General features: G+C 40.7%; 1 long non-coding RNA gene across 1 annotated transcript in view; it reads left to right on the top strand.

The window, feature by feature from the left end:
- The first annotated feature begins 584 nt into the window (after positions 1–584).
- The window catches only part of LOC119864576, a 55,351-nt gene continuing 31,902 nt past the window's right edge, over positions 585–24,033 (top strand). The window contains exons 1-2 of the long non-coding RNA XR_005374425.1: positions 585–822; positions 7,440–7,529. This is a non-coding gene — a long non-coding RNA (uncharacterized LOC119864576). The remainder of the gene's footprint in view (positions 823–7,439; positions 7,530–24,033) is intronic.

Raw genomic sequence — 24,033 nt, 5'->3', positions numbered from 1 at the left:
AAGTGATGCCAGTTCAGCTTTGACACCATCCTAGGGCTTAGCAAGTGTCACGCTTTCATGTAGTTTCTTACTTCTTCCTGCCTAGCATAATGAGCTGGAGGATTCTTCTAATTAGCTAAATATTATTGTACATCAGAGTGGGGCCGTGCTTCCTGTACATTCTTATTTGTGTTTTGCCAGCCAAGGGAAGAAAGCTGTCAGAGGCAGGAACAGATGTAAGAAAGGCGCAAAACATACCAAGAAGTCATGGCACTTCTTTACTATCGGACGAGTCATTTAACTTTGCGTGTTTTTAATTCTGATATTAGTATGACTCCTTCAAGCCTGTGCGTAGGACTGGGAAAAGCTTTTGTGGGTGGTGTGTGTGCAGCGTGCATGTGTCAAGTTTTCTCTGCCCTCCGCAAGGTCGTGTGAGTTGGCTTCATCGCTAAAATATCCTCTGTAAAGCCCACACTGACCCAGTCTTCTGATTATTTTCTGTAATGTGCGGAGCCAGGTAAAGGCATGCTGCAGTTGGCTTAAATTTCCTGTTGACAGGGACTGGAAACTCATTAAAAAGGGAAGATTCAAAGTTGATGCCGATCAACTATCTCCTATCAAGTTTGTGTATCGTGTACTTGTTCCTTTTTTTTTTTTTTTTTTTTTTGCCATGTAGAGTCTTCTGAAAATTGAAAACTAATTTATGATCATGTAGTTATTAGCACAATCACAAAAGAGGTCACTGGTCTTTCCTTTAATTTCTGTCACAGGCTGCAGGCCGTATTATGCTAAATCAAGGATACGGGGAGATAATTAACATAGCAACTCTGGCAAGTTTAATAGGTGAGTGATGAACATTGAGAGTTAGGTTTCAAAATTCATGTCTTAATTAGCACCGCCCGAGTGTGCTGATGGAGCGGCTCCAGCACATGTGTCCCGGGTACCCTCTGTCAGGCCAAAGTTTCTGTGAGTTGCCTGTAAACCTGTTGTTATTAGATCGAGAGACTTCAAGGAGAGGGAGAAAAAGGTGGCTTGGGTTTTGTTTGGAAAAAACTACGTGAGGTGTCTTAGGCTGGTCCCCTGTGCGGCTCTTCCAGAAGAATCCACCGTACTGGATCAGTTCTCACCTGGGATGGCGTTGTCAATGTCCCATTTGACACAGCCAAGAGACTTTTGTGGTTGTCACTCTGGGGCCTGGGGAGAAGGTGTCGCTGGCACCTGGTGCGTAGAGGCCCGGCTGCTGCTGAAATTCCTATAGGACACACGGGACAGGCCCCACAGCAAGGACCTGGCCCCAAACCTCCATGTCGATAGGCCGAGGCCGAGCAGCTCTGTCCCCCGCCACCACGGACTGTGTCGGTGGTTGTTGGGCACCGCTGATCGCCAACAGGTGTCACCACAGCCCCCGTTCCATCGGCAGCGTCGTCAACGAGAGAGTCCATAAACCCTTGTAACATATGGAATGAAATCCCAACTGCAAAGCTTTTGTGGAAGGCAGTTACATGCTGGTGAGCTGAGGCCCTATGCAACCAAAATTGATCAATTACACAAATTAAGCATAGCCCTTAAGGAATTTATTTTATTGGTCTGGACATCTGTTGCAGTATTGTCCAAATCCAAAACTCAAATGGTGCCTCGGGTTGCCAAGTTAGGCAAGAAAATCTAGTAGCTATAAAAGTACAACTGAAAACCCTATATTAATATCACGTCCATCTGCTGAATGTTACATAAATATGCAGACTTTTTATTTTCCTTGGGAATAACATTTATTTTTACTGTGCCCAGTTTGACATTCTTATGACATTCTGTTCAGTTTATTACATTGTAACTTTAAATGTTTCTTCAAAAATGCATTTATAATGTTGTTGTTAATCTTTTTTCAAGGGTCTGTACCACCTGTTTAACTTACAGTTAAATAGAGAAGTCCTTTTTCTTATAGGAAGAATGGGAAATCTTTGGACAAAGAGGCTCAGAAAAGATTTTGAGTAACACTTGTGTAGTGTAAAGGGAAATTATATAACAGCCATGAATGCTAATATTCCATCCTGCTCTTTTACAAGTTGAAATGTAATCTCCATTTTAAACTAAATTAGCATCATTTCCAAACAGAGTATCATATTTATATCAGATTTATACAACCACATCAGATTACTATTAACATGTAAAATAGTCTCTTTTATGCTGCGGGTAAAAAATAGATTGAAGAGAATGATTTGATTTCCACTGTAATGTCGGGGATTTAAATTAATCTGAGTGGACATGTTTAGATTGAGAGTAACTCCGGCGTTGAAGAAACAGCAGGTAGGGGCGGCTTTACCTTAAGAACCTGTTGTGATCCTGGCACCAAGAAAAACTTGCAGTTATAAAAGTACATCTGAAAATCATGATGTTCCTATCATGTCCATCTGCCGAATGTTAAATAAATATGTTGGTTGGTTATTTAAATATGTTGAGTGGTTAAGCCAACTGGAAAATTATAGGATATGTGTAGGAAAACTTAGAGGACATTTTTGTTCATGTTTTTTCTTCCTTCATTCTCATTTTACGTATTCAGTAAAACACTTTTTTGGTAGTCAATTATTGAATGGATTGTAGTCTAATAATAAGATTAGCTAGGATGATCAGGGAAAGTTAAGAAGCAAAAAAATTAAAAAAATAAATAAGTACATTATAAAGCGAACAACACTTGGCACAGACTTCTGGGAGACTTCCTTGTGTTATTTTCTATTTTAAAAGGAAAATGTATATATAGAGCATTTTATCAGATTCATTTTAAAGAACATTTTAATTATGAAAGTGGTCCATGCTTGCGATAGGACATTTAAATAATATAAATGAAAAAGATTATTAAAAATCAATACAATTTTCTTCATTTTAAAAGAACATACATTGACCCTAAGTTCCAAGGTTGCGAGGTTCAGGAAAAGAGTAATAATGGATGTTGTTTTTTCTTTACTAGAAAGCCACGTTGACTTGACTATCATTTCTAACAGAATTCTTGTATCCTCCTACTCTTGGAACTAAAGAAGGGAGGGTTATCTGGGTAAGTCCCAAATAAACTCACTGTAGGGAAATGCATCTCTGATGTCAAAGAAGATAGAAAAATGAAGGAGGTGTCTGAGGATCTGAATTGGCCATGAGGGGAAGAGGGGTCAGTTATTTGCCATTTATATATTGGTGAACTAAGCCCATTTGAAATGAGAGGAGATGAGATACTTTTTACAGTTGTGCTTGCACTGGAAAGGGAGGGGGCAGAGGTGAGGAATATGGGGTCAGCTGTAAAGAGGTTTCATGCTAGGGATTGCCTTAGAAAGATGGGGGATGTGTAACTCATTGAGGCAGAATGGGCAGAAAGGAGCATCCCCCAGACACCCCGGAGACCTGAGCTTTCCCTCCCGCCTCGGCTGTGGGCAGCCCTATTGTCTTGGGCAAATCAGTTATTCCATTGGGGAAATAACCAGTATGGAAGCTGTCACTCAACAATCTGCGGTGGGGGGAAAAGTCTAGAGAAAGGTGTCCATAGCTCAGCCGTCAGCACTATAGCACTATCTAGGGATCCTTGTGATTTATATTCATGCACCCACGGAAGGAGATGGATGGTGGAGGAGAGGAGGTAACTTGCTTTTGCTTTTGGAGAGATTGACTCTAAACGGCCCAACGAAGAATCCCTCTTTGATTCCCAGTAGTCTTAAAACCAACAGGCATTTTCTTTTCCTGTTATAGAACTGCCGCATTTATTGAAGTCATAAGCCCGTAGTCTATCTTTAGACTCTTGATGTAATTTCTGAATCACCAACCATTTCGGAGACCACAAGATATTTAAAAATAAGATAAGAAATATTGACTGAGACTCCCTGATGCCTGCAAGGGAAACGAAGACACCGTGGTGGAGGTTTACAGTGGAGTTTCTCTCCTGCAGCTCGTACGCATCGAAAATGACATGATCTATCCCAAGGAATGACTTAAGGCCCGATCCACTTAAACAGCTCCAAGTGATTTATCAGAAATGTGCTTGTTTGGAACATTTTGCAGTAACAGCCTATGGGAGGTGGTGGGGTTAACTACCAAAATTGTGCATAACTTGGGTCCTGTGTATGGCAATTAATCAAGAAATTATATTCTTTGACTTTCTAACAACCCACAGAGAGTGCTACATCTGTGGTGTGTTTCAAGAGAGAGAGGTGGGGAGGGGTACCGAAGGATGAAATATTTCTTCTAATAAAATGCTAATGGTTTTGTTTTGGAGAAAAAAGTATTGAATTATTGTGGGGTTAGATTTATCTGTATGAGGGTTTCTCAAGTCACAGTCAATAAGTGCTTGTGACAGAAAGACACGTATTCTCTGAGTACCCTACTCCAGCCCTCTAAGCGACTTCAGGATTACGGCCAGACCCCTCTGTATGGTGTGGAAGCCAGAGTGTAGGAATAAACGTTGTCATGGAAAACTGTGGCATCCCAGGCTGTGGCTGTGGGCATTTATTACATTCTCAAGGCTATCGTTCACCAAAAGCGTGTGGGAATGTGTTAGTAAAGACAAGGAAGGCATTGCCATTTATTTATAGTGTCCTTTGGAGGCAAAACCTGTGCCTGTGTGGACACCCCAGTACTCAGGTCTTCAAGGCCAGGGTTGCTAGACAGTGCCTGCTGTACTTAGGAACCCAGAACTCGCAACTCTCCTAGAGGGTTACTTTGACAAATTCAGTGGCTGAAAACTTAAAGGAGGTTAGCATCACCAAGAAAAAAAAAAAAAAAGGAAATTTCCAGCAACCAGAGTAGCTCTGTAATATCTTTTCGCTTCTGTGGTCCTTTGTGATGTGGTTCAAATTGTGAGTCCTAACGTTTTAGAGTTCTATCATTGGCTTTTTAAAAATTGCAATTTGGAGCACTTGGGTGGCTCAGTGGGTGAGCATCTGCCTTTGGCCCAGGGTGTGACCCTGGAGTCCCGGGATCGAGTCCCACATCGGGCTTCCCTGCATGGGGCCAGCTTCTGCCCCTGCCTATGTCTCTGCCTCTTGCTCTGTGTCTCTCATGAATAAATAAATAAAATCTTTTTTTTTAAATTTTTTTTTAATTTTTATTTATTTATGATAGGCACACAGTGAGAGAGAGAGAGAGGCAGAGACACAGGCAGAGGGAGAAGCAGGCTCCATGCACCGGGAGCCTGACGTGGGATTTGATCCTGGGTCTCCAGGATCGCGCCCTGGGCCAAAGGCAGGCGCTAAACCGCTGCGCCACCCAGGGATCCCCTAAATAAATAAAATCTTAAAAAAAATTACAATTTAGTGGATACGTAAGGAGCAGCTACTTTGTTGCAACATCTGGCAGAAGACAGAAAGAGGGAGGAACACCTGACTCCTGCCTTTAGGACCTAGTGCAGCGAAACAGGCAGTTAGAGCAGTATTTAGAGTGCGGTAAATGCAATCCTAATGACCATCGTCTGGCTCTGGACACTTAGTCTACGGCAGGCACTGCATTGTGTCCGTTTTCACGGGCAAGGGGGTTTCAGCTTGGACAGAGTTTAGGTCGTGCAGTTAACAAGAGGAGGGGCTGCTGTTAACGGGTCTGCTTCCCTCACCTGCTACGTAGGAAGCACACAGCTGATGTGCCCCTGTGAGCCAGGCCCTGTGTTGAGGGCTTTGCACCCATTGCTTCACTCACCTGTCACACCATCCCTACATGATAGAAACCTTTAGCTCCATTTTACTGATGAGCAAACTGAGGCTCTCAGCGGGTAAGGAACTTGACCGAGGTGGTGCAGGTAGTGTCAGAGCAGCGATTTGAATGTAGGCTCTCAACCACTAGACTTTACTGCTATGCATTCTGAGGGAGATGTTCTTTTTGCCTGGGGCAGTGGGTAGGTATAGAGATTGGGGTAAAGAAGGTGTAAGATGATCGGAGAAACTTAGAGACAGTTTTGATCAGGACCTTGAGGATGATAATACTTGTATCATACTTCCCTCTGATCTGTGTAGATGGAAGGATCTATTTCTGACCCTTCCAGAAATTTCTCTTAAAATTTGTAGATCTGAATTTTAGTGAGAACCTATTCAATTCCTTGCATTGAGAAAATACAACACAATGTCTGGGAATTCAGACTTATAAAACTCAGATAGAGGTGCTTTTTTTCTCCTTTTTATTTTGAAATAACTGTAGATGTATAAGGAGTTGTAAAAATGGAAGAGAGGTACCATATACCCTTAACCCAGCTTCCCCCAATGGTAACATTTTATGTAGTCATTATGTGTGTCATAAGCGGGAAATCGACTTTCCCAAAATACTATTAACCAGGCTATAGACCTTATGTGGATTTCATCAATTTTTAGATGGACACTATTGTTTTGTGCAGTTTAATGAGATTTTACCACGTGTGATTTGTGTAAGTACCAAGAGGTAGTTCTTTTTAATGCCAGCATGAAGAAAAAGGAAAGTAAACTGTTTTGAACGAACAATCAATCGTTTTGTTGGATGGCATTGTTAGGTTTGGGGTTTATTTTGCCAAATTTCCTACTCTTTCAAAATAATTCATGTTTTAATGGAATATTTCCACAGTGCAGAATCATTATATGTAGTACAAAAAGCTTACACTTCATAGAAAACAACTCCCTTCAGAGGATATAAAATGATGCCATCAAAAAAATTCGGTTCCCATGCATGTCTGACTTAAAACTTACCTGGTGCATTTAATTTCTAACCATTTACAGATGGAAGTGACAAGCTTTTGGTTTTTCTGTGTATTTCAAGTGAAGGAGCAGTTAATACCGAATTGAGGTGAATTTTGAAGGACATACATTATAATATCGTAGGGCTCCTCTTCATTGTAATTCTGTGCTTTTTATTTTGTAGCTCCTCTTTCTCAGAAGGATCTGGAGGTAAAAACCCACGTTTACAGTACATTCCCCAGAGCCCCAGATGCTTGAGCCCAAAAAAGGGTTAAATTTGAACGAAAACATACCTTCTAGTCAATGTGCTTTAAATTATAATTTTAAAAGCCAATCATTTTCTTTTTTGACTGACATGTGGCATTTTGGAGAAATTTTTAAATCTTCCAAGTCTGTAAGAGATGAATTTGGGGGGCTTGTAGTTACCGTATTTAGAGCAGAGGGGAAAAAAAGAGATAGCTCATCGCGAAGGGGTTGAACTTAAAATCATTTGTAATTATGCATCACAAAGAGACACAATCACAGAACATCCATTTATATGTACATCTGTGCATCTGCTTCTGACCCTAGCTTTCTGGTTTCTGTCCCTTTCTTTACAAAATCTTCAGTTCTGCGTAGATGCACACATTAGGAAATTGGGGCTAATGGTTTAGGAATGTGCTAATTAATTCTTGTTATGTCCTGTGAACCGAGAGAAACAAGTGAAAGGTTGTCTGCATGCGCATATATACTATGTATATTTTTCCACACTGTTTTTCTTCTGAAGGAAAGTTATGCTGTGTTTTCTTTTTTCCTCCTTAGGATCTCACACACAGTGACAGCTAGCAGCGTCCCAAGTGTTGACATTATGACTTAGAGATGTGATAAAGAGAAACACGAACTGCGTTTTCTGTAAGTAAATGTGGTTCCAGCATTGAGAGAACAGACGTAATCAGATACCTGTTCTCCTTGAGTTTCTTCATTTAAGCATCGTGATTCCTAATTAGCAGTTAGATTTCATTTATTGGTACTTTGTCTTTGGTTATTAGTGATGATCACCTTTTGCTAAATAAAGATATATAATCAAGCTAGGGACACTCATGGATTTCTTTTTTAAGGTTTTAACATTTGATAATAGGTTTTCCAATAGCTTGAAGGGTAGCTTTTAACCTTCCTTTTCCAGCTGAAGTATTTCCTGAGTTCTGTCCAAGCCCTCTATGGTTAAAGAAAAGTCTTTTTTGACACTTAATAGACAATGTTGTGGCTTTTTTTCATTTTTCAGACAAATGTATAGGCATTTAAACTGCTACATTGTACTACTATAATTGAGACACCTTGCAGAAATGGCAATTATAGGGTGACTTGTGTCAAAAATATTCAGAACAAGTTACATTTTACCTAATTTTTAAAAAACTTTCCAAGGTATGTCCTCTCCTTTCCCCCTTTCTCTCCTGTTTTTTCTTTTAAATATTAAGCAAAATTCTTTTTTTTTTGCATTTTCCCATTTTATTCAAGTTGTCCCAGATTGGGGCGGGGGGGGGGGGCTGTTTAGCAAAACTCCAGATGTACTACCTAGATCAAAACAATCAGCAAAGACCAAGGTGTTCTTACTTCCTGAAATGAAAACAAAATAGATGTTCAGAAGGTTCTGTTTCGCTCTGGCTACCAGCTTGGCTGCTTGCTCTGAGAATATTCCTGCTCCCAAGTTAGCTCCAGTTCTGTTTATTCCGCTCTGAGCTCGGTGAACTTTCCAAAGCCATCCTCTTCAAACAACACGTTTTTTTTTTTTTTTCTTTCTGAGCTGGAGTTTATTTTGTGCCCAGCCTTCGTTGCGTGGGTCCCATGAATAATTCTAACACAAAGAAAAACTCTCCTTCTGACCAGTGAGCGAAGGGGGAGGGATCCCAGAATAGAGATAAAAATTGCAAGTTAAATCCAAAAAGCAAAGGCTTGGGAAAAAAGAGAGAAAAGGAAAACAAATAGATCAGCAAAGTAAAAAATAAAACCTTTCAGTGAAGATTTCAGTACAAAACAGGTGTCTGATGAAGCATGAGCAAAATAAACCAGAACACACTTAGCATATACGGGCCACGTACTTGACACAGATTTTTAACTGCTAAGTTGGTTTCATTTATGAAGTAAATACATATTTCTAGAAAGGAGAATTTAGAGCAAATGTTTACATAGTAAAACCTATGATTTCTTGATTGATACTCTGAAATAGGGAGGGGGCAACAGCCCATGAAAAATATTCTTAGGTGGGTTAAATGTAAATTTTTTTGGCGTCAGAAAATGGTTAAAATAATCTTTTACCTCTGTGGAATGTTCAAAGAGGTAGAATTTCTGGTTTTGGTACTGTCCTCAAACTGCCTCACAGGGAATTTCATTTGAAAAAGTTAAAAGAAGGTAGAGGAGCTCTACTCTTTGTTTTAAATTTGCCCAGTGCCTAGTCGGAGATGAAAAAAAAAAAAATTGAAAAGAGCATCAGAGCCTGGGACTCTAGTGACCATACTGAGGAGGCCCACCCTGCACGCCACTCATGAGACCTGAAGGGTCTGCGACTGCAAAGGTGCGGGTACAGAATCCAGAAAGTATTCTACCCTTGTGGCCCTCGGCATCGACACGTTTCTTTTTGAGGCTGTTTGTAGAACAAGGGAACAGCTGGTTGAGAAGTGAACTCGTCAAGTCATGAAGAGAAAGGAAATAGATTGCTGTATTTTATTCACTTATTGAGCACCCATTACTGGCCAGTTCTATAGCTGGAGGGATGCGGTGGTGGCCAAGACAAATATAGGTCCTGCCCTCATGGAGCTTATAATCTGTCAGAGAGATAAGCCAGGAAACCTGTAATAAGAGAGTGTGGGGGAATGGGGAGCACCCAAAGGCATGGGAGGAAACGGAGGCAAAGAAGTTAGCTATCTATCCTCTATTCTTTTTCTCGCTTCTTTGTTCTTCACTTTCTCTCTCAAGATTTATTTCCAAACAGGATCCAGCCAAGCTCATGTTTACAAAGAAAGGTGGCATATTGCAGTGGTCATACTCATAAGGTTGGGAGGCTGACCCAGATGGGAATCCTGGCTCTGCCATTGACCACTTTACAATAGTGGCCAAGAGAAATTACCTCAGTGTTTTATTTTATTTAAAAAAAATGTTTAAAAATACTTAGTTTACAGGAATGTTCTGATAGTTAGACGGCATACGGTAAGTGAAATCCCTGGCTCACTTCCTGACAGAGAGTGAGTGTGCTAAAATTATTAGCTGCTGGCATATTATTATTACTAATTATTACTATTATTATTTTGCCACTTGTGTTCTAGAAGCAATGTCTGTATTATGAAACAGCTAAGAAATAGCAAATGATCTATTAATCAATTGAAAAATTTTCTCTGAGAACAACTGGCTCGCTGTGGACTTTTTTTTTTTTTTTTTTTTTGCCCATTCCCCAAAGCAAGTTTTTTGAATGTTAAAATTAAAAACCATTTTCAATAAACAAAGTTTTTAGATAAACCTACAATTGCTATCTTTTTCTCCAAACATTTTGAGGAGTAAGGTTGAATCAAATTTCAGTTGGCCCCTTTGACAGAGAAATTTGTTCCTGTTTCCCCTGATGCAAGAGCGGCTGAGGGACAGCACATTCCTCAGTGCGCCCATACACAGCAAGGTGATAAGATTTTCTTGTGTCTTGTGGAGTCAGCCTTAACCGTGTTATAGACAAACACTATAGAGTTGCCGTGTGAATACGTATTTATGGAATTTGGTAGCAATACAGGCAAACTTTAAACATCAAATTGTCATAAATTTTTCCTTAATCAGGGTATCTTCTGGTCAGTCTTCATGAGCACTTTTCTGTTTCAGAAGGGCTCATACAGCCTTCCCTACATTGTGTCTTCCACACAGCACAAGTGTACACAAGGTAAAGGTGACATAGTCCTATGTAGAATTTAGATCTCTTTCTCTCTGTTTATGCATTGCATGGATGTTCCTGTTGCTCCCCTTGCCCCCCACCCCACCTGGCTAAGCTTTAAGCACCACCAAAAATCTCTCTTCCATGAAAAGCCCATTTAATCTCCTGTCTTCTATTTTGCTTGCTTAGTTCAATGTGCCCAAAATACCTTTCCTTGCTGGATTGAAACATCACTTCTCTTTTAGGATGTGAGGCCAATGTCATCACTGGTCTGCTTTCTTTCCCAACCCCCACCCTGGGCAGAATAGACTGGTCTCTTCTCTGGATCCCGTAGCTCTTTGTTCTTTGCCCTGGCACGAGATAGCTGCATAAGTGAGCGTCTTTCTCTGCTCCCCCCTGCCTCTTACACCATGAACTCCTAGATGCTGGGGTCTAGGTCTTTCTCACCTTTCCAGAAAACCTGATTCCTGTCTTCAAGGAGTTCCCAGTCCGGGCAGGGAGACAGACATATAAACACGCAATTATATTGCAATTTGGAAAGTGATATAAAACAATTGTCTAAATTAGTGCACACAGATGAGCACTAATTTACTAAAGAACCCTGCTCTTCTCATGTAAGAAACGAGCAGTCGGCATGTAGGTGTAGTGTGTTTCTTAAAATAGCAATGTTTTCCCAGTGTTCGTATCAATATTTATATTGTTGCTTGTGCTCTGTAAAAAAAACAAAATCTCTCAAATGACATTGTATATGCCCTGGTAGTGAGAAGAATTGAGGAGTCTGTTGAAACCGTGACATACGGCAGGAGCAATGTACACTACTCCAAACCAAATAAAGTCTCCCTGAGCCTTTGCTGTAAGCTAAGACTTTAAGTGCCATTTATTTGTTGAGCTTTGCCACTCTCCATTGCTCAGTTTGGCACAAGAACTTTAAAAGTATTTGTGGTTTAATTGGTATGTGGTTTATTTTTAATTATATTAAAATGACCTGCTTATATTAAAATGACATGCTTTGCAAAACCTCACATTGCCTTAAAAACATTGTTGTAGCAGTGAAAGATTTCAAAATGTTATTCTAAGGAGCAAGGGAAAGGATTTCAGACTAACGCACGGTCCATATCTCAGGATTTTTGTTTGTGCGGAGCTCCCAGGACATAGTTCTAAAATCGTTTCCTATTTTATATATGGCCAGCGTTTGGGGCTTTGGGAAAAAATTTTTTTTTCAATTATTGTTATTTTTTGGTACCTGTCTTTTTTTTTTTTCTCGAATACTCACTCCGAGTCAAATTCCAGCAGGCTCATAACACCATAACCTTTATCCATATATAGCCAGGCAAAGCTTTCTGCTGTTAAGTAGAACTTAGGAATACTTTAGAGAGGGGAAAGCATTGCTATTTTTGAGCAAACTCAGAGAGTTTAGGAGCATTATTTTGAAATGTGCTTCCTTAAAGTCAGAAAGAACTTAATTAAGTTCCCAGGGTTAATTGTTTCTGAAGTGTTAACATGTCATTTGTCTATTCAAACTCCAAAGCAAACCTAATACGGGATTTAATAACCTGTTTATGTGAATAGAAATTTGGGGTGGGGGTGGCGTGGGAGAAGAGGGGAAAGCTAATAGGGCTTTCACCTAGTTAGTGGGTTTAAGGAAGAATTCTTTCTGTCTTCATTTGGAAACAAAAGGCAAATCCTATGTTCAAAACTCCTTCTATTTGGGAGTATAAATTGGGATGACAAGGAAGTTGCGGAACAAAACAGTATTTTTATACTTTGTTCATTTCATATTTATCACTAGCTTGTTTGCTAATTTTCATTTGCAAGAGGCAATTCTTCCAGCTAACTGGGTGCCTCAATGGGCCACTGATTTCTTTGAAGTGACAGTCTGTAAATATGCATAAAAAAGGGATGCAATTAGCGTGTGTGTGGTTCAGTGCAGCCTGATTCCATTGGCAAGTTTACCCACAGTGTTGATAAGCTACATTATCTAGAAAATTGGCCGCTGAAAAACAGCACCTCTGATTGCCAGCAAAGGTTCCAGATAACAGGGTGCTGAAGAGAAATATAATTGAGGTTGAATATATTAACCAAGGTGTCACATGCTCCTTAGAAGCTCTAATTTATCAGCATGTTGGAATTTTTATTAACATTTGGAATGCATTTCTACCACACTAATGAAGTGGAATTGGCAGTTCAGGTTTTGGTTATTGTCATTTCTGAGAAGTTAAATGTAATTTCTCGTTAGACACAGTTATGTAAATATATTTGTTCAGGGGCTAAAAAAATTATACATTTTGCAAAATATAAATATGTTGTTAAGAGGCGGTGTGACAAATCAGTGACGGCTCAAGTCTGAAAACCAGCCACGTATTTCTGCTGCGCTTTGGACATTACAGCTCTTCTTTGAGGGGGGAGTTTGAGAGAAATGAAGGAAGCTTAATTTTATTAACTCTGCGACTGGCTCACCGTTATGAAAAATAGTTAAAATTAGCCACTGTTTTAGTAGGCTAGCTATCTAAAAGGATTTTATGATTAAAATTTTTTTAATGAAAACTTACTTAAATGATAAGGTTGAAGCATTTCTGGAAGATATCTGCTTTTCTTCTCTCCATCCTGTTTGGAAGACCCAAGACTTCTATTCATTTTCTAATTCTGATTAATAGGTTTTGACAAACATATGTGAGCAATCACCTTAATTTCTATCAGAAATAAATTGAAGTGTTCAAACCTGGAGTTATTTCAGGTTGCATAAATGTGTGATGAAACTAGATGTTTTTTAAAGCGAGGGAATGAAAATAACAAACTTCCGGATGATAAAAGAGGAGGAGCCACAAATATCAGGGGAAACACACCGGCAGCCTCATTAGTGTATTTCTTAAGTTACCTGGGTGGATTCAAGGGCATTTCATTATTGCGAGGCTTAACTACATACGTGTAACATACACTTGTATGTAGCATATATCAAAACACAAAAAATTTTTTGAAAGATAATGGCTCCATTTCTATTGACTCGCAAATTTTGTTCTTCAGGGGAAACGATTATGAGTTGCACCCCAATGGAGTTCTTTGTACTTGTAACAGGCTTAGTATTACTTAATTGTACACATCTCCGACCTCAGGGAATGATGCCAGCAGTTTGCCCCCGTTAGTAATAGATATGGTGGTCACAGCAATGGTCCCCTTAAGAGGAATGACCCACGTGACACATTTTCCCAGCTTTCCCTTTGCATTCACCCCTTTGCAACTGCCAGCCCTCTATTGTCCTACAGCGCTCCTAACTTCACTCCTTCTTCTCCTCCTGGCTGCCACTGCTCCTGGCATTCCTGGACCCAGGTTTTTTATCCCTGCTGCAATTCTTCGCATGCATCCTACACCATCATCCTATAAATTTCTGATCCCTATCATCAATCCTATTACAGGTGCTTGCAGTGGTGGAGGGGCAGGGTTGGTGTTTCCTTTACCAGTGGAAACTTCTGATTGAATCGGATTTGTCATGGAGAAGTCTCCGGCCTGTTGGACAGCTGCTCCCAAGCTTTCGTCAAATTAGATGTTTCGTAGCATGCCCATCGTGGTGGGTTTGGTCAGTTCTCACCTGACCTGTGTTTTATCCTTCTTCTGGTGTCATGGGTTGGGCAGCTAAAATCCACTATCCCCAGACTCCCTTGCAGCTAGGGTTCTGGAAGGAAATGAAGTTCACACAGGTGCACGCAGGTGCTGTTTGGAGGGTTGGAACAAGGCAGGGGTGCTTTCCTGCTGCTTCAGCTGTTGTTGCTGGCAGGCATGAGCCTGAGGTGTGGGGTGTCTTTGCCGCAGTGTTTTCGTGCCTTTCCCTGACTTCCTGAGGGTTGAGTGGCAGTGCTAGTGGCCCGGATCCTGGGTCACACCTGTGTCTCTGTATCTTTGAATTCAGCAAACTGCTGTGGGCTGCCTCAAGATTGATTCTTCGGATTCTTGAGAGAGACAGATGTAGAGGCTCCCTTGATAGGCTGGTTGTCTGGCCTACTTCTTTAACCCTTCCAATAGTTTTGCAAGCTCTTAATTCCATGTGTTGGGTTTCTTGATGCTCTTGATGCTTGAACAGTTGAATCTTGCTCAGTACATCTGTAAGTATGGTTCAGGTGCCTCAATAACAGGAATAGGCTTAGGGCGAGGCAACAAAGGGACTGGGGTACAAAATTTAAGGAGGTGCTTATTTTCAGGGTCACAGAAGTGTCTCTTTAAATTCTGTGTCCTTGGTGTCTCTCTTGCCTCACTCTTGGGCTGGCCATGCTCAACAATTAAGTGGCAGATGTTATTTATTATAAAATAACTGAATAACATTTACAGCAGGTGTTAGAAAAATAAAACCTGTGGGCTCTGTCTGACCCACCGCCTGTTTTTTGTCAATAAAGTTTTATTGGAACAGAGCCAGATCCTCCTTTTATGTAATGTCTGGGGCTACTTTCACACTACAGGGGCAGAACTGAGCAGTGGCAACAGAGACTGCAGAGCAGAACATGTTTCCTATCTGGCCCTTTACAGGAAAACTGCTGATTTGTGCTCACTGGCACTGTGGATATGCCTTGATTTACAGAGTCAGACTGCTTGAGATCAATTTCTGTTTCCTCTCTGAGTCTGGTGAAGTTGCTTAAGCTCGGTGCGGTGCTGTGCTGGAGTCAGCCGGGGCTGATTGTGTGTGTCCCTGGCCAGCTCCACATTCATGGATCATATTGGGAGCTCAAAATCAGCCTTGGTAGGAGTATTTCCACCAGGAAAATCAGCAAATGATACATATCAAGGCTTTCTCAGAGACCCAGGAATTAAAGATTTGCTGCCTCTGTGTTAGATTCTTCTTCAAAATGATGTGATAGATGCAATTAGTGGCCCACTGGGATCCCCTGAGTAGCCACCACTGCACCTGGCCCCTTGGTGCTGCAGCTGGCAGCTTATACCTGTGTCATCCTTAGGGGCAGTCCAAGGTCTTGTTGCTACAGGGAGCATCCACGCCCAGCTCCTGTGCACTGAACTGTGGTGCAGTTTATGCTTCAGAACTCTACTCAGATCACTGCTAGACTCCTCCTGGGGCCACATTCTCCCCTGGCTCTTTCACCTTCACTAGCCTGCTTCGCTCCTTCCATTGAAGGTTGGTTCTAAAGATCTTGCCCCAGGATCTAGGTGAGCAGAGTAATGCATCTAGAGCACAGAACTTAAGGACGCATTCCCCATCAAGGTTAAGCAAGTTGCATGACCCAAGGATGAGTGCCTCCTAAAGTTTTGTGGCTTAGAGGCCTCACTCTCCTTCCCCTGTCTGGGCTCTGCTGGCCCTGGTATGACACACACACCTCGATTCCTGTTCGAACCTGATTAGGTTCGACTTGTCAGAAACCCAACCTAGAGCAAATGGGGGGAATACTGAATTCTTTGTAACTTATTGATTATTGTAAGAACTAAGTGAGGTGAGCTATGGAAAGTGTTTAGAACAGTGACCGAAACAATAATGGGCGGGTGGACAAGCACATGAGTGGAAAGACATTAGACATATAGCTTTTATATTTCTGTACATACCACTCTCCCCACCTGTAATGCATCCTGTGCTTCATTTTGCTTATCCAAATGGCACTTCCCGTCAAGACCAATTGTGTCTATAGGATGCTTACTAGTGGCAGCATTCTGAGTCATGTACACTTACTCTAAATTATGTAACTCTACGCTTCCAACTCCACTGTAGTTCTTTGCCAGATGAATTGTTTCTCCCCCTTTCTATTGTGTCCATGCCCCATAACTCTTTATCTACATGGTAACTTACTCAAATATATTGACAGACATGGTAAAACCAATTTAATGATAGTGCAACAATCATCCTAAACAGTAGTTTTTTTTTTTAAATTATGTATTTATTTAGGTATTTAAAAAAACCCAAACCAATGGCTTTGGAAATGTGGTCCTTGTGTTTCCTACCAAGTGTTCAAGTATAAGGATCGCCCTGAGCTCACAGCTTATGTGCAGCTCCCAGAGGGGGATGTTTGAATACAGTTTACATGTTTTGCTTGCAACACTTGTTTCTTAGACTTATCAACAGGTTTTAATGGCTATATTAGTACCTATACCCTCCATATTTAGCTAGTTGATAAGTACAATTGTGGTCTGTCCCAGCATCCTGTTTAATTTATTCATGGTTCTCAACATTACTTATGCTTTTCTAATTGACTTGTTTAGTGGAAACCATCTTTGTCCCTGACAAGGCTCTAAGTTCCATGAAGGCAGGCTCTTGGCTGTTCCTGTCCAGCCTGGCACCTGACAGGCACACAGAGAGTAAATGTTTACCATGACCGACACAACAAAAGAAATGTGCTGACTTTGAGGCTACAGTACTGTGCTGTAGGCTTAAAAAAGTTTTTTAAGGTGAGTGAATGAAGGAAGTCATTAATAAATTTACCAGCATTTATTCTATGAGGCCAGGAGCTTCTCTCATTTGAGCTGGATAAATCTTATACTTTTCTACAGAGTGCAAATGTATATTCATGTGTCTTTTCCCTGAAATTAATCCTTATGTGAAAAATATAGAAATGGTGCTACATCTAAAATTGAAAATGTGCATCACAGATTATTTACTCCAGGTATATTCAAGTTATGAGAAGAATGAACTTCGGATCAGAAGCATAGCTGAGATGCTTAGGGTGGTACTCAGATGGCTTTATGGATTGACTCAAAGAGAGATGGGTCTACCTCATTGTTGTGCTGTGAAGGTATAGTGCTGGGAGAGGCTAGTTTGCCTGTAATCTCAGCACAGGAGCAGGGAACTGGTATTTGAAGGTGTCAATGTGTGTGCTAATATCAGCTGTGTTTTCAAACTCAGTTCCTTAGAACCCTAGCTGGTTCCTAAGAGCCACCCTGAGAGACTGCATAATGCGGAGGTATGGAGGGCCAGAGAGGACAAGGCAGGTGGATATTAGAAGACCCACCCTGGTTTAAATGAGAACAGCGCTGCTCCCATCATGTAATGGGCACTTGCTTAAAATTCAATTTAAAAATGCTTAAAACACATAAAAATGCTTAAAATTTAATTTAAAAATGTACTGAGAATTAAATTAGAATTCCAAACTCTGAAATCGGAACATGTTGATACTTGTACTCTTTCCAGAGGACTGAGGTAGTTTAACTTTCTGGGCAGACAACCTCAGTCTATTAGGTTATTGGATTGGTATTCACAAAACAGTATCAAGATAAATATCCCTCACTAAAATACACACAAACATTCAAATTCCCTTATGCCTAATAGAGAAGTGGTATTTAGTAAATCGTGTGACCTTATTTTGACTTAAGAAAAAATAAGTGACTTAACTTTTGATTTCATGGTCTTTTTACTTCCATTGCTAATAAGATCATGTTATGGGCAGTATGTGGTGCCCCAGTATCCACCCATCTTTGTATCCATGGCCCCTAATGACATTGTTCCTGGAACCAAAGTCCATTTATCCATCAAGCATTTATTGTGCTTCTATTATATGCTGAGCATTGGCTCTTAGGCTAGACAGATTACTAAAGATGCACCTGCTTCTATGAAGCTTTCATTCTCTTGGAAGAAATGGAGTCTAAACAAATAATTACATAACAAATATTTTAATATAGTTGTGATGTCTAATAGTTAAAAAAAAAAGATCCAATATCTTTTAGACTATTTATCAGAAGAGGCTAGCCTAGGCCCGGGGCACAGGGTAGTGGGTAGGGAGCATCTCTGCAAAAATGATATTTAATGATATTTAAATAAAAGTGAAGGATAAACAGCTCTTGGACTACAAGTTGCTGGGTAAGGTGGTTTGGAGAGAAATCATTGCTGATTACTGCTCAGCCTGTCTTAGGAAAACAGGCTCTTGAGCCACCTTGGTTTCTGGTCCTTTTCTTTTCTTCACACATGCTCACCAGTGCTTACAGGAAACACAGTTTAGTCAACGGGGGAAAATGTGGAGCAGCGCAAACCTGTGTTTGAATCCCAGCTCTGTTGCTTACTGAGCTATGCATTCTTGGGCAATTTTCTTATTTTCTCTGAATTTTATTTGTGAAACACAACCCTCCATGGGGTGTGGAGGAGGATCAGCAGTCCCCTCCTAATGGCAAACTCTGCTCTGGACAACCCACTGTACTGACTTTGCTGTATATCATCTCTAGTTCCTAACATCCCATTGAGGTAGGTGCTGTTGCTGTCTCCATCTCTCAGATGTGGAAACTGAGACAAAGAGGTTAGCTGTCTTACTCAAGATCACATTGACTGTCAAGTGTTAGAGCTAATTCAAATCTCAACAGTGACTGGGTCTGTATATTTGGCTACCAACTTTTGATGTGTAGAGCAGCTGGCCAAGTGAGTGCCCAAAGGGAGCTGAAATAATATTTTTTAAAAAATATGTTTTATTTATTCATGGGGAGGGGGAGGAAGAGGGGCATAGGGAGAGAGAAAATCCTCAAGCAGACTCTTCAACAGAGCACAGAGCCTGGCATAAGGCTCGATCCCAGGACCATGAGATCAAGACCTGAGCTGAAACCAAAAGTTGGCTGCTAAACTAATTGAGCTACCCAGGTACCCCAAGGAACTGAAATAATCATCTCTCTCTCCTGGACTGTTGGCAAGTCTAGGACCTTGAGGCTTTTGTTGATCTATGGAATTACTCAGGGCACATGACTTCCTGGAAGAAGTCACTTTTACTAAAGAGCTCAGAATTCCAAGTATTTGCCTGAATTGGTTGTCTTGAAGGCTTTTATTGTTTGCCATTGGGTTTTCATTCCAAAGCCACATGTGACCGTGACTTAAATACTTGTGGAGGGATATCATGACTCCAAAGCTTGAAGTCTGCATGTCAGCTCCCTGTCTTTACAGGAAGCGCGGTGGGTCATTTCTCTTCTTGTTTAAGCTGAGAACCCTAGAAGGTCCGTCTCATCCACACATTTTATGTTGCCTCCAGCTATGACCTCTCACTCTTGACAGAAGAGCTGGAGTTCTCTGGCCCCACCTCATCCCACCTTTAGTCACCAAATCTAGCCATTCCCCACCTCCAAAGATGCAGCAGGACCTTCAATGAGGAGCTGTCCTCCTGCAGTTGCTGGGTTTCCTTGGCTGCTTTTTGGAGTTGTGGGCATCGAGGAGGAAATGCACTTCAATGCGGCACAGGCTAGGACTCTTCTTTGCTCTCTTTCCCAAACCTAACCTGGCTAAGTGCTACACACCCCTCAGATGTTGGTTCTGCATGTCATTTAGAATATAAGCTCTCTTCCCTGAATAAACCAGTCCTATTATGAACTGTCTTCTCATCTTTACTTAACCTTCTTGTATTTATCACCCGGTGTCGACCTACTTACCTATATGTCCATCCATCCATCCATCCATCCATCCATCCATCCATCCTTTTGTATGATTAATTTTGATGTCCTTCTAGTGAAACTGTAAGCTATATCCCAAGTAGGAGCTCTATTGGTTAAATGAATGAATGAGTGGAGATGAAATATACCTGTGTACATAATAATGCAGACATAACTGGAATCCCCCAAACAGACCTTCATTTGCTGGGAGATACACCAGCACATGCTCTTTAAGTGCATTTCTGTTCCCTACCACACCTTCCACCTTGACACTTTTACATCAGCTTGTTTGTTACATGCCTCTTTCTCACTTTTTGGGGGGCTCCTCAGTGGGATTAATAAACAAACCTCAGTGGGGCCCTCAGGAATTTACCCAAACCATTTTGCCTAGAGATTACTTATTATGGGTTACCTCTGCCCCCAGGCTGCCTTCTGCAGCCTTTCTAGAATCATGTAAGGGTAAAGTGGTGAACAAGAATGGATTTGAAACAGAAACCACCATTGCAATTGACACTAATTAACGGAGCTGAGAAAATCTTTCATTAGCAGCATTTAAATCATGTAGTCTGGTTCTACTTAGAATGGAAAAAAAAAGTGGCCTGTGAACCATTTAATGAAATTTAAAGAGATTATTTTCTTCTTTCCTTCTTTCTCAGAGAATATATTTGGATCAGAGAAGTTATATTTGTTCAGAAGTAGGGTAACAGAAGACAGAGGGAAGGCCCACTGCCTTCAGGTCTGTCCACACTTCCGCTGGTCCCTGTCCTCTGTGCTGTGTTGCTTAACTAGGCAGTTTCCTGAATGCATCACAGAACTTTCTGTGTTACTTCTGTATTTTTCAGTTCTGTATCCCCAACCATGAGACTTTCAGCTTATCACTTACAAACAATAGCAACAACTACAAAGCGAGCTAACATCTATTGGGCACTTACTGAGTTCTAAGCATATTACATGAATTATTTTATTAAATCTTCAAACAACTCTATGAGGTAAGTACAGTTATTATCTCCAATTCATAAATGGAAATTGAGCCATGGCAGAGTTAACCAAGTAACTAAAGTGATAAATTAATGAATCTGTAGCAAGGGGTTACAAATTAATCCCTTCTGGACAAAATGTGTGCATTATTATAGCATGTACTTGAGAATAGAATGTCTTTGGGTGGGTGATGTCTGGGAGGGAGTCAGTGAGGGAGTAGGGAAGAAGGTTAGTTACCATGTCTAATAAAAGAGGTCAAGAGTTCATATTTGGAGGTAGCAAGGCTTCACCTGCTTCTCAAATCAAATCATGGAGTAGCTACCCTTTTCAACTATGTGCTAGTCTGAACTTACCTATATTCAGAGTAAAGGTCCAAGTTTTCACTGATCTCCCTAATTCAAAAATTTTTGACAACTAGGAACAGCTAATAATTTCTCTGCCTAATAACCTTCTTATTGGTGAGGGCTGACTTTTTAAAAATCATGCAGGACTTCTTCTTGAATTCCTACTTTTCCACCATTTCCTCAGTGACTTGTTTGATAACCAGATATTTTAGTGTCACTCAGGACTTGAGACAAATATAAAGGACACAGTCCAATGAGGCTTGAGCATTTGTAAATTTCAAGGCATCTTTCCGTTACTACGTTCCTTCCATTTAGGCTGGTCAGTGGTGTTAATTTGATTTGGATTGTTTTTCTAACTTGACTGAGTTCTCTGTTACAGAACTTACATTCTGTAGATAGAGTGAATGAAGGCAATCTTCCCCATCCCAATTCCTACCCTTTCCAAATTTTTAAAATTTATTATTATTATTATTATTATTATTGTTATTATTATTATTAACATGGGGCTTGGACTCACAACCCTGAGATTAAGACCTGAGCTGAGATCATGAGTCAGATGGTTAACCATTGAGCCACCCGGGCACCCTTCCCTTTCCAAATTTTATGAGTAAATTGCACTTTGCTTCCTAATTTTGAAGAGTAAAGTGATCTTTGTTAAAATTTTAACAAGAATAATATGATCATTGTTAATGGATCCTATTCAAGCCCAAGGAAGTATGTTGTTTCAGCCCCCTTCAAAGTTACAGTTACTATTAATTTCTCCACCTAATTCCCCCCAATAAGGGAAGGACTAATATTACTGGCATAGCAATGGGACAAGTTCTCTTACACTGAACAGAGATAGTCTTTTAAAGAAGTCATAAACCAGTCACCTTGTGAAACCACAGACATGGTCTATGGCTCCAGACCTTCCATTTAAGGGGTAAAACAACATTCTAAGCTCTAGGTTGCTTAATAATGTCTAAGAATTGACTCTAGGTTTCTTAAAAGCATCCCTTTCGAGTAAGCATTTATCATGGCGCTTGTATTATTTCCAGAAACCTTCCAAGAAATTGTTATGGGATGTAGCAGGTCAGTTTAACAAGAGGTCAATCTGTTATCACTAAGAAAAACATTGAGGGAAGCAAACTTTGATACTGACAGAGAAAATCTCATGGAACTATCTCTAGGACTACAGCTTTCTCTCCTCTTCTCACATCTCCATATGTTGTGGTTATACTTGACGGTTCTATTCTGTGGACTCATGGCTGTCCTCTGTGGGTGCACCAATCCCTTTATCTTATGCCTCCAGTGTGAAAATTCTTTTCCCTTATTTAAACCAAGACAAATTTGAGTATTTTCAAAAGGATCCGTTCTTCAGAAACTAAAATGGAAGAAAATCATACAAAATGAGGGAACAGAACTTGTTCTGCCAGAATCTTATCTTAACATAGTTGAGGTCTTGATACCTATTGACTTGGCTGATCCAGCTTAGTAGGTACCCTGCCCTGGTTTCTTCTGCAACATTCAGTGCTTTCGGGATTGGATGTTAGAAGAAGAAGCCCTGACTTTCAGCCCAAAGTAGGTTTTGGTTGAAGGTTCTCTCAGGCCTGATGAGATTTTTTTTTTGTCCTTTCTAGATACAGCTTCTTATCATTCTATAGACTTAAGCTCCCAAGTCTTGGACTGTGTTGTTCTTGGGTTCTCTCAAACATTCTTGTTGGAGAAGTCTTTCCATATAACTGGTTCTTGTGATGATTATAATTAGTTCTGATGTCAGAGTTCACTTTGGTTGAGCAAATCCTGCGTGCAAAGCAATGTCCTCAGTGTTTTACATGTTCAGGGGCTTGTTCATTTCATCCCCATGACAATCCCACATGCCTTCATGAGTCCCATTCATATGAGGAGGGAAATTAAGACTTAGAAAATGTAAAGTAATTTGTCGAAGGTTACAGAGTTCATGGTTGAGCTTGGATTCAAGGCCATAGCTGTGTGAGAAATCAATGCACCATACTTCCGGGCTCTCTGAACGCACAAGATCCCATTTCTTTTTCTTTTTCTTTTTTTAAAGATTTTATTTATTTATCTATGACAGACACACAGAGAGAGGCAGAGACATAGGCAGAGGGAGAAGCAGGCTCTCTGCGAGGAGCCTGATGTGGGACTTGACCCTAGGACCTGGGGATCATGACCTGAGCCGAAGACAGATGCTCAAAGACTGAGCCACCCAAGGTACCCCAAGAGATTCCATTTCTAAGCCTTAGGCCATCTTTAATTGGCCTTAAGCCTTTCTTTTGGAAGACAGAGAGTTTACTACACTGGAATTTTCTTGCCTAGATCTCTCCATGTTCTGTTTCTTAGAAATGTTCCTAGTGGCCGTTGGTAAGAAGGTAATCCCTTCCTTTGGCCAGGATGGTCAAGCGCTTCTTCTCAGCCTCTGACCTTGGCTTCCTAACTCTGGACCATAAGTTGTTGTCCAGGGTGACCAATTTCCAGCTCAGAATCATACCTGCAGATAAATATTCATTTATTTAATTAAATGGGAAATGATCTTAGAAAATTTCCTAGTAGATGCAAATGTATTTTTTATGCAAATGTGTGTTATAGGAGAAGCAGCCAGTGCCATGCAATTTGGATGCATATTCCTGCCATCCTAGAGATCTTCCCCTAAGACCTTTCCCTCTGAATGTACCTATAGGCATAAAATAGACCCCAAATTTGGAAAAAAACAGCTTGATTGACTCAGTAGTCTTGTGGATATCTTCCACACAGAGCCTACTGTTGTTCTCATTAGCACAGAGGACACCTGAGTTATTTCCCCCACTCAGTTAAGCATGGGAAAGAAGAGAAAGGTGGCTTTCCTATTTAAGAAATGGAGTGGGATGGGCAAAGC

Source organism: Canis lupus, chromosome 20 (assembly GCF_011100685.1).
Source record: "Canis lupus familiaris isolate Mischka breed German Shepherd chromosome 20, alternate assembly UU_Cfam_GSD_1.0, whole genome shotgun sequence".
Taxonomy (NCBI): domain Eukaryota; kingdom Metazoa; phylum Chordata; class Mammalia; order Carnivora; family Canidae; genus Canis; species Canis lupus.
Note: the sequence above shows the minus strand (reverse complement) of the source record. Positions and strands in the feature narration are given on the sequence as shown.